We start from the raw sequence: 14,145 nt of genomic DNA, 5'->3' as shown, positions 1-14,145 counted from the left end.
CAGAGGGGGACACGGTCAATCCCCGGCTTGCGCATCCTGCCCCTCTGGTCGGTTGAGCGCCCGCACGCTCATTTCATGGGTTGACTTAGGCGTACGGAGTTCATTCCCAGTTTAAGATCGGATCGGACTGGAGGTTACGACAGCACATGCTGGGCTCGGGCATTCGCTGGTGCAGCATTTTTCTTCGTCGGGGCACCATTGCCGGAGCATCACTAGAGAACCTGACTGGTAGCATTGGGGTTTCGACGATCGGGGGGGCCGAGGGGTGGTGTGCGCACATGATGTGCGATGGGTGCCGGTACTTGGAACTTATATTGGCCCCCAATCCCACATCAAACCTTGAGAACTCACACCCCCTTAAAAAGCATTTGAGATTTTACAAGTTTGCTGCCAGTAGCCATTAAAGTGTCTGAAATGCGGACACTTTTTTCAAATGCTCACAAAATCTTGTACACTTCGAGTTTTTAGCTAAATGTTTTTGCGCATGCCAAAAAAAATACAAGAATCACGTCTACCAAGTTTGGGGCCAAAACTCCTTCCGAAAAAATTTTTTGTCATTGGCACAAGGTTGCGGTAGCACATGCTGGGCTCGGGCATATGCTGGTGCCAAATTTTCTTCACCGGGGCACCATCGTCGGAGCATCACCGGAGAACCTGACCGACGGCATTGGGGTTCCGGCGATCGGGGGGGCCAAGGGGGTGTGTGCACATGATGTGCGATGGGTGATGGTACTTGGCCCTTATATTGGGCCCCTATCCCTCATCAAAGCTCGAGAACTCACACCCCCTTAAAGAGCATTTGAGATTTTACAAGTTTGCTGCCAGTAGCCATTAAAGTGTGTGAAATTGGGACACTTTTTTCAAATGGTCAGAAAATCTTGTACACTTCGAGTTTTTAGCTGAATTTTTTTGTGCATGCCAACAAAAATACAAGGATCACGTCTACCAAGTTTGGGACCAAAAGTCCTTTCGAAAAAATTTTAAAAAATCCCGAACCATAAAAAGTTTCGAAAATCATGAAAAATAAAAAACGAGTCGTCTTGCCAAGAAACTTCACGTGAAGGCTTAAGGGAGCATTATATGAATTTACAAGCCATAAAAATGGCATTGGCACGTAGAAATATGAAGATGTGCCTAAACCCACCTACCACCCTATCGATCCACGGCTTGCGCATCCCGTCTCTCTGGCCGGCGTAGTGCCCGTCTGCCCGCCCGCCCGCTCGTTTCGTCGGTTGGCTTAGGCATACGGAGTTCATTCCCAGTCTAAGATCAGATCAGACCGAGGTTTGTGGTAGCAGGATCGACAGCATGCAGAGGGGGACCCAGTCGATCCCCGGCTTGCGCATCCTGCCCCTCTTGCCGACTGAGTGCCCGCACGCTCGTTTCGTGGGTTGACTTAGGCATATGGAGTTCATTCCCAGTCTAAGCATACGGAGTTCATTCCCAGTCTAAGATCGGATCGAACCAAGGGTTACGATAGCACATGCTGGGCTCGGCCATGTGCTGGTGCCGTATTTTTCTTTGTCGGGGCACCATCGTTGAAGCATCACCGGAGAACCTGTCCGACGGCATTGCGGTTCCTACGATCGGGGGGGTGGGGGGTATGCACACATGATGTGTGATGGGTGCCGGTACTTGGCCCTTATATTGGCCCTTATATTGGCCCTTATATTGGCCCTCTATCCCTCATCAAACCTTGAGAACTCACACCCCCTTAAAGAGCATTTGAGATTTTACAGGTTTGCTGCCCGTAGCCATTAAAGTGTCTAACATGGGGACACATTTTTCAAATGGTCGTAAAATCTTGTACACTTCGAGTTTTGAGCTGAATTTTTTTGTGCATGCTATTAAAAATACAAGGATCATGTCCACCATGTTTGGGGCAAAAAATCCTTCCAAAAAAATTTTAAAAAATCTCGAACCCTAAAAAGTTTCAAAAATCGTGAAAAATAGAAAATGAGTCGTCTTGCCATGAAACTTCACGTGAAGGCTTAAGGGGCCATTGTATGAATTTAGAAGCCAAAAAATGGCATTGGCACGCAGAAATATGAAGATGTACCAAAACGCACCTACCACACTATCGATCCACGGCTTGCGCATCCCGTCTCTCCGGTCATCGTAGTGCCCGCCCGCCTGCCCACCCGCTCGTTTCGTCGGTTGGCTTAGGCGTACGGAATTCATTCCCAGTCTAAGATCAGACCAGATTGAAGGTTACGATAGCAGGATCAGCAGCACACAGAGGGGGACCCGACCTATCCTCGACTTGCGCATCCCAACCTCCTGGCCGGCTGAGCGCCTGCACGCTCATTTCATGGGTTGACTTAGGCATATGGAGTTCATTCCCAGTCTAAGCATACGGAGTTCATTGCCAGCCTAAGTTCGGACTGAACCGAGGGTTGCGCCAGCACATGCTGGGCTCGGACATGTGCTGGTGCCGTATTTTTCTTCGTCGGGGCACCATCACCGGAGCATCACCGGTGAACCTGACCGGTGGCATTGGGGTTCGACAATCGGGGCTACCGGGGGGGGTGTGCACACATGATGTTCGATGGGTGCTAGTACTTGTCTCTTATATTGGCCCCCTATCCCTCATCAAACCTCGAGAACTCACTCCCCCTTAAAGAGCATTTGAGATTTTACAGGTTTGCTGTCAGTAGCCATTAAAGTGTCTAAAACGGGGACACTTTTTTCAAATGGTCACAAAATCTTGTACACATTTAGTTTTTAGCTGAATTTTTTTGTGCATGCCAACATAAATACAGGGATCACATCTACCAAGTTTGGGGCGAAAAATCCTACTGAAAAAATTTTTAAAAATAAAAAACCGCAAAAAGTTTCAAAAATCGTAAAAAATACAAAACGGATCGTCTTGCCATGAAACTTCACGTGAAGGCTTAAGGGACCATTGTATGAATTTACAAGCCATAAAAATGGCATTGGCATGCAGAAATATGAAGATGTCCTTAAACCCACCTACCACCCTATCGATACACGGCTTACGCATCCCGTCTCTCTCGCCAGCATAGTACCCACCTGCCCGCCCGCCCGCCCGCTCATTTCGTCGGTTGGCTTAGGCTTACAGTGTTCATTCCTAATCTAAGATCAGACTAGACCGAGGGTTGCGACAGCAAGATTGATAGCACACAAAGGGGGACCCGATCGATCCTCGACTTGCGCATCCCGCTCCTCTGGCCGGCTGAGCGCCCGCACGCTCGTTTCATGGGTTGACTGAGGCATATGGAGTTCATTCCCAGTCTAAGCATACAGATTTCATTCCCAGTCTAAGATCGAACTAGACTGAGGGTTGCGGCAGCACATGCTGGGCTCGGGCATGTGCTGGTGCCGCATTTTTCTTCGCCAGGGCACTATCGCCAGAGCATCGCCGGAGAACCTGACCGGCGGCATAGGGGTTCCGACGATCGGGGGGGCCGGGGTGGTGTACGTACATGATGTGCGATGGGTGCTGGTACTTGGCACTTATATTGGCCCCCAATCCCTCATCAAACCTCGAGAACTCACACCCCCTTAAAGAGCATTTGAGATTTTATAGGTTTGCTGCTAGTAGGCATTAAAGTGTCTGAAATGGGGACACTTTTTTCAAATGGTCACAAAATCTTGTACACTTCGAGTTTTTAGCTGAATTTTTTTGTGCATGCCACAAAAATACAAGGATCACGTGTACCAAGTTTGGGGCCAGAAATCCTTCCAAAAAAATTTTAAAAAATCCTGAACCGTAAAAAGTTTCAAAAATCGTGAAAAATAGAAAACGAGTCGTCTTGCCATGAAACTTCACGTGAAGGCTTAAGGGACCACTGTATGAATTTACAAGCCATAAAAATGGCATTGTTATGCAGAAATATTAAGATGTGCCTAAACCCACCTACCACCCTATCGATCCACGGCTTCCGCATCCCGTCTCTCTGGCCGACGTAGTGCCCACCCGCCCGCCCGCTCGTTTCGTCGGTTGGCTTACGTATACGGAGTTTATTCCTAGTCTAAGATCAGACCGAACCGAGGGTTGTGGCAGCAGGATCTACAGCACGCAGAGGGGGACCCGGCCGATCCCTGGCTTGCGCATCCCGCCCCTCTAGTCGACTGAGCGCCCGCACGCTCGTTTCGTGGGTTGACTTAGGCATACGGAGTTCATTCCCAGTCTAAGCATATGGAGTTCATTCCCAGTCTAAGATCGGACCGGACCGAGGGTTGCGGCAGCACATGCTGGGCTCGAGCATGTGCTGGTGCCACATTTTTCTTCATCGGGGCACCATCACCGGAGCATCGCCAGAGAACCTGACCAATGGCATTGGGGTTTCGACGATCGGGGGCCCGGGGGGTGTGCGCACAAGATGTGCGATGGGTGCTGGTACTTGGCCCTTATATTTGCCCCCTATGCCTCATCAAACCTTGAGAACTCACACCCCCTTAAAGAGCATTTGAGATTTTACAGGTTTGCTACCAGTAGCCATTAAAGTGTCTGAAATGGGGACATTTTTTCAAATGGTCACAAAATCTTGTACACTTCGAGTTTTTAGCTGAATTTTTTTGTACATGCCAACAAAAATACAAGGATCACGTCTACCAAGTTTGGGGCCAAAACCCATTCCGAAAAAATTTTAAAAAATCTCGAACCACAAAAAGTTTCGAAAATCATGAAAAATAGAAAACGAGTCGTCTTGCCATGAAACTTCACGTGAAGGCTTAAGGGACCACTGTTTGAATTTACAAGCCATAAAAAAGGAATTGGCATGCAGAAATATGAAGATGTGCCTAAACCCACCTACCACCCTATCGATGCACAGCTTGCGCATCCCGTCTCTCCGGTCGCGTAGTGCCCGCCCGCATGCCCACCCGTTCGTTTCGTCGATTGGCTCAGGCGTACGGAGTTCATTTCCAATCTAAGATCAGACCAGACCGAGGGTTATGGTAGCAGGATCGGTAGCACGGAGAGGGGGACCCGACCGATCCTCCGCTTGCGCATCCCGCCCTCCTGGTCGGCTGAGCCCCTGCACGCTCATTTCGTGGGTTGACTTAGGCATACGGAGTTCATTCCCAGTCTAAGCATACGGAGTTCATTCCCAGTCTAAGCATACGGAGTTCATTGTCGATCTAAGATTGGATCGGACCTAGGGTTGCGGCAGCACATGCTGGGCTTGGGCATGTGCTAGTGCCGCATTTTTCTTCGCCGGGGCACCATTGCCGGAGCATCATCGGAGAACCTGATCGACGACATTGGGGTTTCGGTGATCGGGGGGGCCGGCGGGGTGTGTGCACATGATGTGCGATGGGTGCTGATACTTGGCCTTTATATTGGCCCCCTATCCCTCATCAAACCTCGAGAACTCACACCCCCTTAAAGAGCATTTGAGATTTTACAGGTTTGTTGCCAGTAGCCATTAAAGTGTCTGAAATGGGGATACTTTTTTCAAATGGTCACAAAATCTTGTACACTTTGAGTTTTTAGCTGAATTTTTTTATGCATACCAAAAAAAATACAAGGACCACGTCTACGAAGTTTGGGGCCAAAACTCTTTTCGAAAAAATTTTCAAAAATCTCGAACCGTAAAAAGTTTCAAAAATCGTGAAAAATAGAAAACGAGTCGTCTGGCCATGAAACTTCACGTGAAGGCTTAAGGGACCATTGTATGAATTTACAAGCCATAAAAATGGCATTGGCACACAGAAATATGAAGATGTGCCTAAACCCACCTACCACTCTATCGATCCACGGCTTGCGCATCTCGTCTCTCTGGCCGACGTGGTGCCCGCCCGCCCGTCCACCCGCTTGTTTCGTCAGTTGGCTTAGGCATACGGAGTTCATTCCCAATCTAAGATCAGACCAGACCGAGGGTTATGGCAGCAGGATTGGTAGCACGTAGTGGGGGACCCGATCGATCCCCGGCTTGCGCGTCCTGACCCTCTGGCCGGCTGAGTGCCTGCACGCTCGTTTCATGGGTTGACTTAGGCATACAGAGTTTATTCCCAGTCTAAGCATATGGAGTTCATTGCCAGCCTAAGTTCGGACCGAACCGAGGGTTGCGATAGCACATTCTGGCCTCGGACATGTGCTAGTGCCATATTTTTCTTCGTCGAGGCACCATCACCGGAGCATCACCGGTGAACCTGACCGGTGGCATTGGGGTTCAGCGATCGGGGCGGCCGAGGGGGGTGTGCGCACATGATGTACGGTGGGTGCTGGTACTTGTCCCTTATATTGGCCCCCTATCCCTCATCGAACCTCGAGAACTTACACCCCCTTAAAGAGCATTTGAGATTTTACAGGTTTGCTACCAGTAGCCATTAAAGTGTCTAAAATGGGGACACTTTTTTCAAATGGTCACAAAATCTTGTACACTTTGAGTAAAGCTGAATTTTTTTATGCATGCCAACAAAAATACAAGGATCATGTCTACCAAGTTTGGGACCAAAAATCCTTCCAAAAAAATTTTAAAAAATCCTGAACCGCAAAAAGTTTTGAAAATCATGAAAAATAGAAAACGGGTCGTCTTGCCATGAAACTTCACGTGAAGGCTTAGCGGACCGTTGTATGATTTTACAAGCAGTAAAAATGGCATTGGCATATAGAAATATGAATATGTGCCTAATCCCACCGACCACCCTATCGATCCACAGCTTGCGCATCCCGTCTCTCTGGCCGACGTAGTGCTCGCCCGCCCGCCTGCCCGTCCGCTCATTCCATCGGTTGGCTTAGGCATACGGAGTTCATTCTCAGTCTAAGATGGAACCGGACTGAGGCTTCTCTCAACAGGATCGGCAGCACGCAGAGGGGGACTCGGTCGATCCCTGGCTTACGCATCCTGCCCCTCTGGCTGGCTGAACGCCCACTCGCTCGTTCTGTAGGTTGACTTAGGCATACGGAGTTCATTCCCAGTCTAAGCATACAGAGTTCATTCCCAGTCTAAGATCGGATCGCACCGAGGGTTGCGACAGCACATGCTGGCCTTAAGCATGTGCTGGTGCCGCATTTTTCTTCATCGGGGCACCATCATCGGAGCATCATCGAAGAATCTGACTGACAGCATTGGGGTTCCGGTGATCGGGGGGACCGGGGGGGCCGGGGGGGTGTGCGCACATGATGTGCAATGCGCGCTGCTACTTGGCCCTTATATTGGCCCCCTATCCCTCATCAAACCTTGAGAACTCACACCACCTTAAAGAGCATTTGAGATTTTACAGGTTTGCTGCCAGTAGCCATTAAAGTGTCTGAAATGGGGACACTTTTTTCAAATGGTTACAAAATCTTGTACACTTCGAGTTTTTAGATGAATTTTTATGTGCATGCCAACAAAAATACAAGGATCGCGGCTACCAAGTTTGTGGCCTAAACTCCTTCTGAAAAAATTTTCAAAAATCCCGAATCGTAAAAAGTTTCAAAAATCATGAAAAATAGAAAACGAGTCCTCTTGCCATAAAACTTCGCATGAAGGCTTAAGGGAACATTGTATGAATTTACAAGCCATCAAAATGGCATTGGCATGCAGAAATATGAAGATGTGCCTAAACCCACCTACTACCCTATCGATCCACCGCTTGCGCATCCCGTCTCTATGGTCGGGGTAGTGCCTGCCCGCCCGCCCGCCCGCTCGTTTCGTTGGTTGGCTTAGGCATAGGAAGTTCATTCCCAGTATAAGATCGAGTCGAATTGAGGGTTATGGTAGTAGGATCGATAGCTCGCAGAGGGGGACCCGACCGATCCTCGGCTTGTGCATCCTGCCCCTCTAACCGACTGAACGCCCGCACGCTCGTTTCGTGGGTTGACTTAGGCATACGGAGTTAATTCTCAGTCTAAGCATACGAAGTTCATTCCTAGTCTAAGATCGGACCGGACCAAGGGTTGCACCACATTTTTCCTCGTTGGGGCACCATCGTCGGAGCATCGCCAGAGAACCTGGCCGACGGCATTAGGGTTCCGACGATCGGGGGCCCGGGGGGTGTTCGCACATGATGTGCGATGGGTGTTGGTACTTAGCCCTTATATTGGCCCCCTATCCCTCATCAAACCTTGAGAACTCACACTCTCTTAAAGAGCATTTGAGATTTTACAGGTTTGCTGCCTGTAGCCATTAAAGTGTCTGAAATGGGGACACTTTTTTCAAATGGTCACAAAATCTTGTACACTTCGAGTTTTTAGCTGAATTTTTTTGTGCATGCCAACAAAAATACAAGGATCACGTCTAAAAAGTTTGGGGCCAAAACTCCTTCTGAAAAAATTTTAAAAAATCCTGAACCATAAAAAGTTTCAAAAATCATGAAAAATAGAAAAGGAATCGTCTTGCCATGAAACTTCATGTGAAGGCTTAAGGGACCATTGTATAAATTTACAAGCCATAAAAATGGCATTGGCATGTAGAAATATGAAGATGTGCCTAAACCCACCTACCACCCTATCGATCTACGGCTTGCGCATCCCGTCTCTCTGGTCGGCGTAGTGCCCGCCCGCTCGCCCGCCCACTCATTTCATCAGTTGGCTTAGGCATACGAAGTTCATTCCCACTCTAAGATCAGACCGGACCGAGGGTTGCGGCCGCAGATGCTAGGTTCGGGCATACGCTGGTACCTCATTTTTCTTCATCGGGGGGTCGGGGCGAGCGGTGTGTGCACGTGGTGTGTGATGGGTGTTGGTACTTGGCACTTATATTGGCCCCCTACCTCTCATCAAACCTCAAGAACTCAAAACCCCTTAAAGAGCATTTGAGATTTTACAGGTTTGCTGCCAGTAGCCATTAAAGTGTCTGAAATAGGGATATTTTTTTCAAATGGTCACAAAATCTTGAACACTTCAAGTTTTTAGCTGAATTTTTTTGTGCATGCCAAAAAAAATACCAGGATCACGTTTACCAAGTTTGGGGCCAAAACTCGTTCTGAAAAAATTTAAAAAAATCTTGAATCGAAAAAAGTTTCAAAAATAGTGAAAAATAGAAAACGAGTCGTCTTGCCATGAAACTTCACATGAAGGCTTCAGGGACAATTGTTTGAATTTACAAGCCATAAAAATGGCATTGGCACATAGAAATATGAAGATGTGCCTAAACCCACCTACCACCCTATCGATCCACGGCTTGCGCATCCCGTCTCTCTGACCGACGTAGTGCCCGCCCGCTCGTTTTGTCGGTGGGCTTAGGCATTCGAAGTTCATTCCCAATCTAAGATCGGACCGGACTGAGGGTTGCGGCAACAGGATCGGCAGCACACAGAGGGGGACTCGGTTGATCCCCGAGTTGCGTATCTCGCCCCTCTAGCCGGCTGAGCGCCCGCATGCTCATTTTGTGGGTTGACTTAGGCATGCAGAGTTCATTCCCAGTCTAAGTCAGACCGGATTGAGGGTTGCGGCAGCACATGCTGGGCTCAGGCAGATGCTGGTGCTGCATTTTTCTTCGTCAGGGCACCATTGTCGGAGCATCGCCGGAGAACCTGACTGGCGACATTGGGGTTCCAATGATCGGGGGGGCCGGGGGGTATGCGCACATGATGTGCGATGGGTGCTGGTACTTGGCCCTTATATTGGCCCCCTATCCCTCATCAAACCTCGAGAACTCACACTCCTTTAAAGAGCATTTGAGATTTTACAGGTTTGCTGCCAGTAGCCATTAAAGTGTCTGAAATGGTGACACTTTTTTCAAATGGTCACAAAATCTTGTACACTACGAGTTTTTACCTGAATTTTTTTGTGCATGCCAAAAAAAATACAAGGATCACGTCTACCAAGTTTGGGGCCAAAAATCCTTCCAAAAAAATTCTAAAAAATCTCGAACCGCTAGAAGTTTTGAAAATCGTGAAAAATAGAAAACAAGTCGTCTTGCCATGAAACTTCATGTGAAGTCTTAAGGGACCATTGTATGAATTTACAAGCCATAAAAATGGCATTGGCATGCAGAAATATGAAGATGTGCCTAAACCCACCTACCACGCTATCGATCCACGGCTTGTGCATCCCGTCTCTTTGGACGGCGTAGTGCCCGCCCGCCCGCCCGCTCATTTCATCGGTAGGCTTAGGCATACGGAGTTAATTCCCAGTCTAAGATCATATCGGACCGAGGGTTGTGGCAGTAGGATTGACATCACGCAAAGAGGGACCCAGTCGATCCTCGATTTGCGCATCCCATCCCTCTGGTCGGCTGAGCGCCTGCACGCTCGTTTCGTGGGTTGACTTAGGCATACGGAGTTCATTCCCAGTCTAAGCATACGAAGTTGATTCCCAGTCTAAGATCGAACTAGACCGAGGCTTACGACTGCACATGCTGGGCTCGGGCATGTGCTGGTGCTGCATTTTTCTTCGCCGGGGCACCATCACCGGAGCAACACCGGAGAACCTGGCCGACGGCATTGGGGTTCTGACAATCGGGGGGGTCGGCGGGGTGTGCACACATGATGTGTGATGGGTGTTGGTATATGGCCCTTATATTGGCCCCGTATCCCTCATGAAACCTTGAGAACTCACACCCCCTTAAAGAGCATTTGAGATTTTACAGGTTTGCTACCAGTAGCCATTAAGGTGTCTGAAATGGGGACACTTTTTTCAAATGGTCAGAAAATCTTGTACACTTCGAGTTTTTAGTTGAATTGTTTTGTGCATGCCAACAAAAATACAGGGATCACGTCTACCAAGTTTGGGAAAAAAACTCCTTTCGAAAAAATTTTTAAAAATCCCGAACCGTAAAAAGTTTTGAAAATCGTGAAAAATAGAAAACAAGTCGTCTTGCAATGAAACTTCACGTGAAGGCTTAAGGGACCATTATATGAATTTACAAGCCATAAAAATGGCATTGGCACATAGAAATATGAAGATGTGCCTAAACCCAACGACCACCCTATTGATCCATGGTTTGTGCATCCTGTCTCTCTGGCCGGCGTAGTGCCCGCCCGCCTGCCCGCCTGCTCGTTTCGTCGGTTGGCTTAGGCATACGGAGTTCATTCCCAGTCTAAGATCAGATCGGACCAGGGGTTGCGGCAGCAGGATTGGCAGCATGCAGAAGGGGACCCGGCCGATCCCCGGCTTACGCATCCTGCCCTTCTGGCCGGCTAAGCGCCCGCACGCTCGTTTCATGGGTTGACTTAGGCATACGGATTTCATTCCCAGTCTAAGCATACGGAGTTCATTTCCAGTCTAAGATCGGACCGGACCGAGGGTTGTGGCAGCACATGCTGCGCTCGGGCATGTGCTGTTGTCGTATTTTTCTTCGTTAGGGCACCATCACCGGAGAACCTGATCGGCAGCATTGGGGTTCCGGCGATCAGGGTGGCCAGAGGGGGTGTGCGCACATGATGTGCGATAGGTGCTGGTACTTGGCGCTTATATTGGCCCCATATCCCTCATCAAACCTTGAGAACTCACACCCCCTTAAAGAGCATTTGAGATTTTACAGGTTTGCTGCCAGTAGCCATTAAAGTGTCTGAAATGGGGACACTTTTTTCAAATGGTCACAAAATCTTGTACACTTTGAGTTTTTAGCTGAATTTTTTTGTGCATGCCAAAAAAAATACAAGGATCACGTCTAAGTTTGGGGCCAAAACTCCTTTCAAAAAAATTTTAAAAAATCCCGAACCCCAAAAAGTTTTGAAAATCATGAAAAATAGAAAACGAGTAGTCTTGCCATGAAACTTCACGTGAAGGCTTAAGGGATCATTGTATGAATTTACAAGCCATAAAAATGGCATTGGCACGTAGAAATATGAAGATGTGCCTAAACCCACCTACCACCCTATCGATCCACAGCTGGCGCATCCCGTCTCTCTGGCCGGCGTAGTGCCCGCCCACTCGTTTCGTCAGTTGGCTTAGGCATACGAAGTTGATTCCCAGTCTAAGATCGGATTGGACCGAGGGTTGCGGCAGCAGGAATGGCAGCATGTAGAGAGGGACCCGACCAATCCCCGACGTGTGCATCCCGCCCTTCCGGCCAGCTGAGCGCCTGCACACTCGTTTCGTGGGTTGACTTAGGCATACGGAGTTCATTCCCAGTCTAAGCAAATGGAGTTCATTCCCAGTCTAAGATCGGATCGCATCGAGGGTTGCAGTAGCACGTGCTGGGCTCGGGCATGTGCTGGTGCCGCATTTTTCTTCACCGGGGCACCATCGTCGGAGCATCGTTGGAGAACCTGACCGGCGGCATTGGGGTTTCGACGATCGGGGAGGCCGGGGGGTGTGCACACATGATGTGTGATGGGTGCTGGTACTTGGTCCTTATATTGGCCCCCTATCCCTCTTCAAACCTCAAGAACTCACACCCCCTTAAAAAGCATTTGAGATTTTACAAGTTTGCTGATAGTAGCCATTAAAGTGTTTGAAATGGGGACACTTTTTTCAAATGGTCGCAAAATCTAGTACACATCTAGTTTTTAGCAGAATATTTTTGGGCATGCAAAAAAAAATACAAGGATGAAGTCCACCAAGCATTTCGAAAAAAGTTTAAAAAATCTCGAACTGCAAAAAGTTTCGAAAATCATGAAAAATAGAAAACGCGTCGTCTTGCCATGAAACCTCACGTGAAGGCTTAAGGGACCATTGTATGAATTTACAAACCATAAAAATGGCATTGCCATGCAGAAATATGAAGATGTGCCTAAACCCACCTACCACCCTATCGATCCACAGCTTGTGCATCCCGTCTCTCTGGCCGACGTGTGCCCGCCCGCCCGCTCGTTTCGTCGGTTAGCTTAGGCATATGGAGTTCATTCCCAATCTAAGATCAGATTGGACCAAGGGTTACGGCAGCAAGATCGACAGCACACAGAAGGGGACCCGGCCGATCCCCGGCTTGCGCATCCTGCCCCTCTGGCCGGTTGAGCGCCCGCACGCTCGTTTTGTGGGTTGACTTAGGCATACAGAGTTCATTCACAGTATAAGCATACGAAGTTCATTCCCAGTTTAAGATCAGATCGGACCGAGGGTTACGACAGCAAATGCTGGGCTCGGGCATGTGCTGGTGCCACATTTTTCTTCGTCGGGGCACCATCGTCGGAGCATCGTCGGAGAACCTGACCGGCGAAATTGGGGTTCCGGCGATCGGAACGGCCGAGGGGGGTGTGCGCACATGATGTGCAATGGGTGCTTGTACTTGGCCCTTATATAGGCCCCCTATCCCTCATCAAACCTGGAGAACACACACCCCTTTAAACAGCATTTGAGATTTTACAAGTTTGCTGCCAGTAGCCATTAAAGTGTTTGAAATGGGGACACTTTTTTCAAATGGACACAAAATCTTGTACACTTTGAGTTTTTAGCTGAATTTTTTTTATGCATGCCAACAAAAATACAAGGGTCACGTCTACCAAGTTGGGGCCAAAACTCGTTCCGAAAAAATTTTAAAAAATCCCGAACCGCAAAAAGTTTTGAAAATCGTGAAAAATAGAAAACGAGTCGTCTTGCAATGAAACTTCACGTGAAGGCTTAAGGGACCATTGTATGAATTTACAAGCCATAAAAATGGCATTGTCATGCAAAAATATGAAGATGTGCCTAAACCCACATACCACCCTATCGATCCACGGCTTGCGCATCCCGTCTCTCGGCCGACATAGTGCCCGCCCACCCACTCGTTTCGTCGGTTGGCTTAGGCATACGGAATTCATTCCCAGTCTAAGATTGGACCGGATCAAGGGTTATGGCAGCAGGATCGACAGCATGCAGAGGGGGACCTGACCGATCCCCGACTTACGCATCACGCCCCTATGGCCAGCTGAGTGCCCACACGCTCATTTCGTGGGTTGACTTAGGCATACAGAGTTCATTCCCAGTCTAAGCATACGGAGTTCATTCCCAGTATAAGATCAGACCGGACAGAGGGTTGCGACAGCACATGCTGGGCTCGAGAATGTGCTGGGGTCACATTTTTCTTCATCGGGGTACCATCGCAGGAGCATCGCCGAAGAACCTGACCGGCGGCATTGGGGTTCCGACGATCAAGGGGGCCGGGGGGGTGTGTGCACATGATGTGCGATGGGTGCTGGTACTTGGCCCTTATATTGGCCCCTTATCCCTCATCAAACCTCGAGAACTCACACCTCCTTAAAGAGCATTTGAGATTTTATAGGTTTGCTGCCAATAGCCATTAAAGTGTCTCAAACGGGGGCACTTTTTTCAAATGGTCACAAAATCTTGTACACTTTGAGTTTTTAGCTGAATTTTTTTGT

This window comes from Durio zibethinus, chromosome 13, assembly GCF_047325235.1.
Source record: "Durio zibethinus cultivar Kanyao isolate XHJ-2024 chromosome 13, ASM4732523v1, whole genome shotgun sequence".
Classification (NCBI taxonomy): Eukaryota; Viridiplantae; Streptophyta; class Magnoliopsida; order Malvales; family Malvaceae; genus Durio; species Durio zibethinus.
This window is presented reverse-complemented; position numbering follows the sequence as displayed.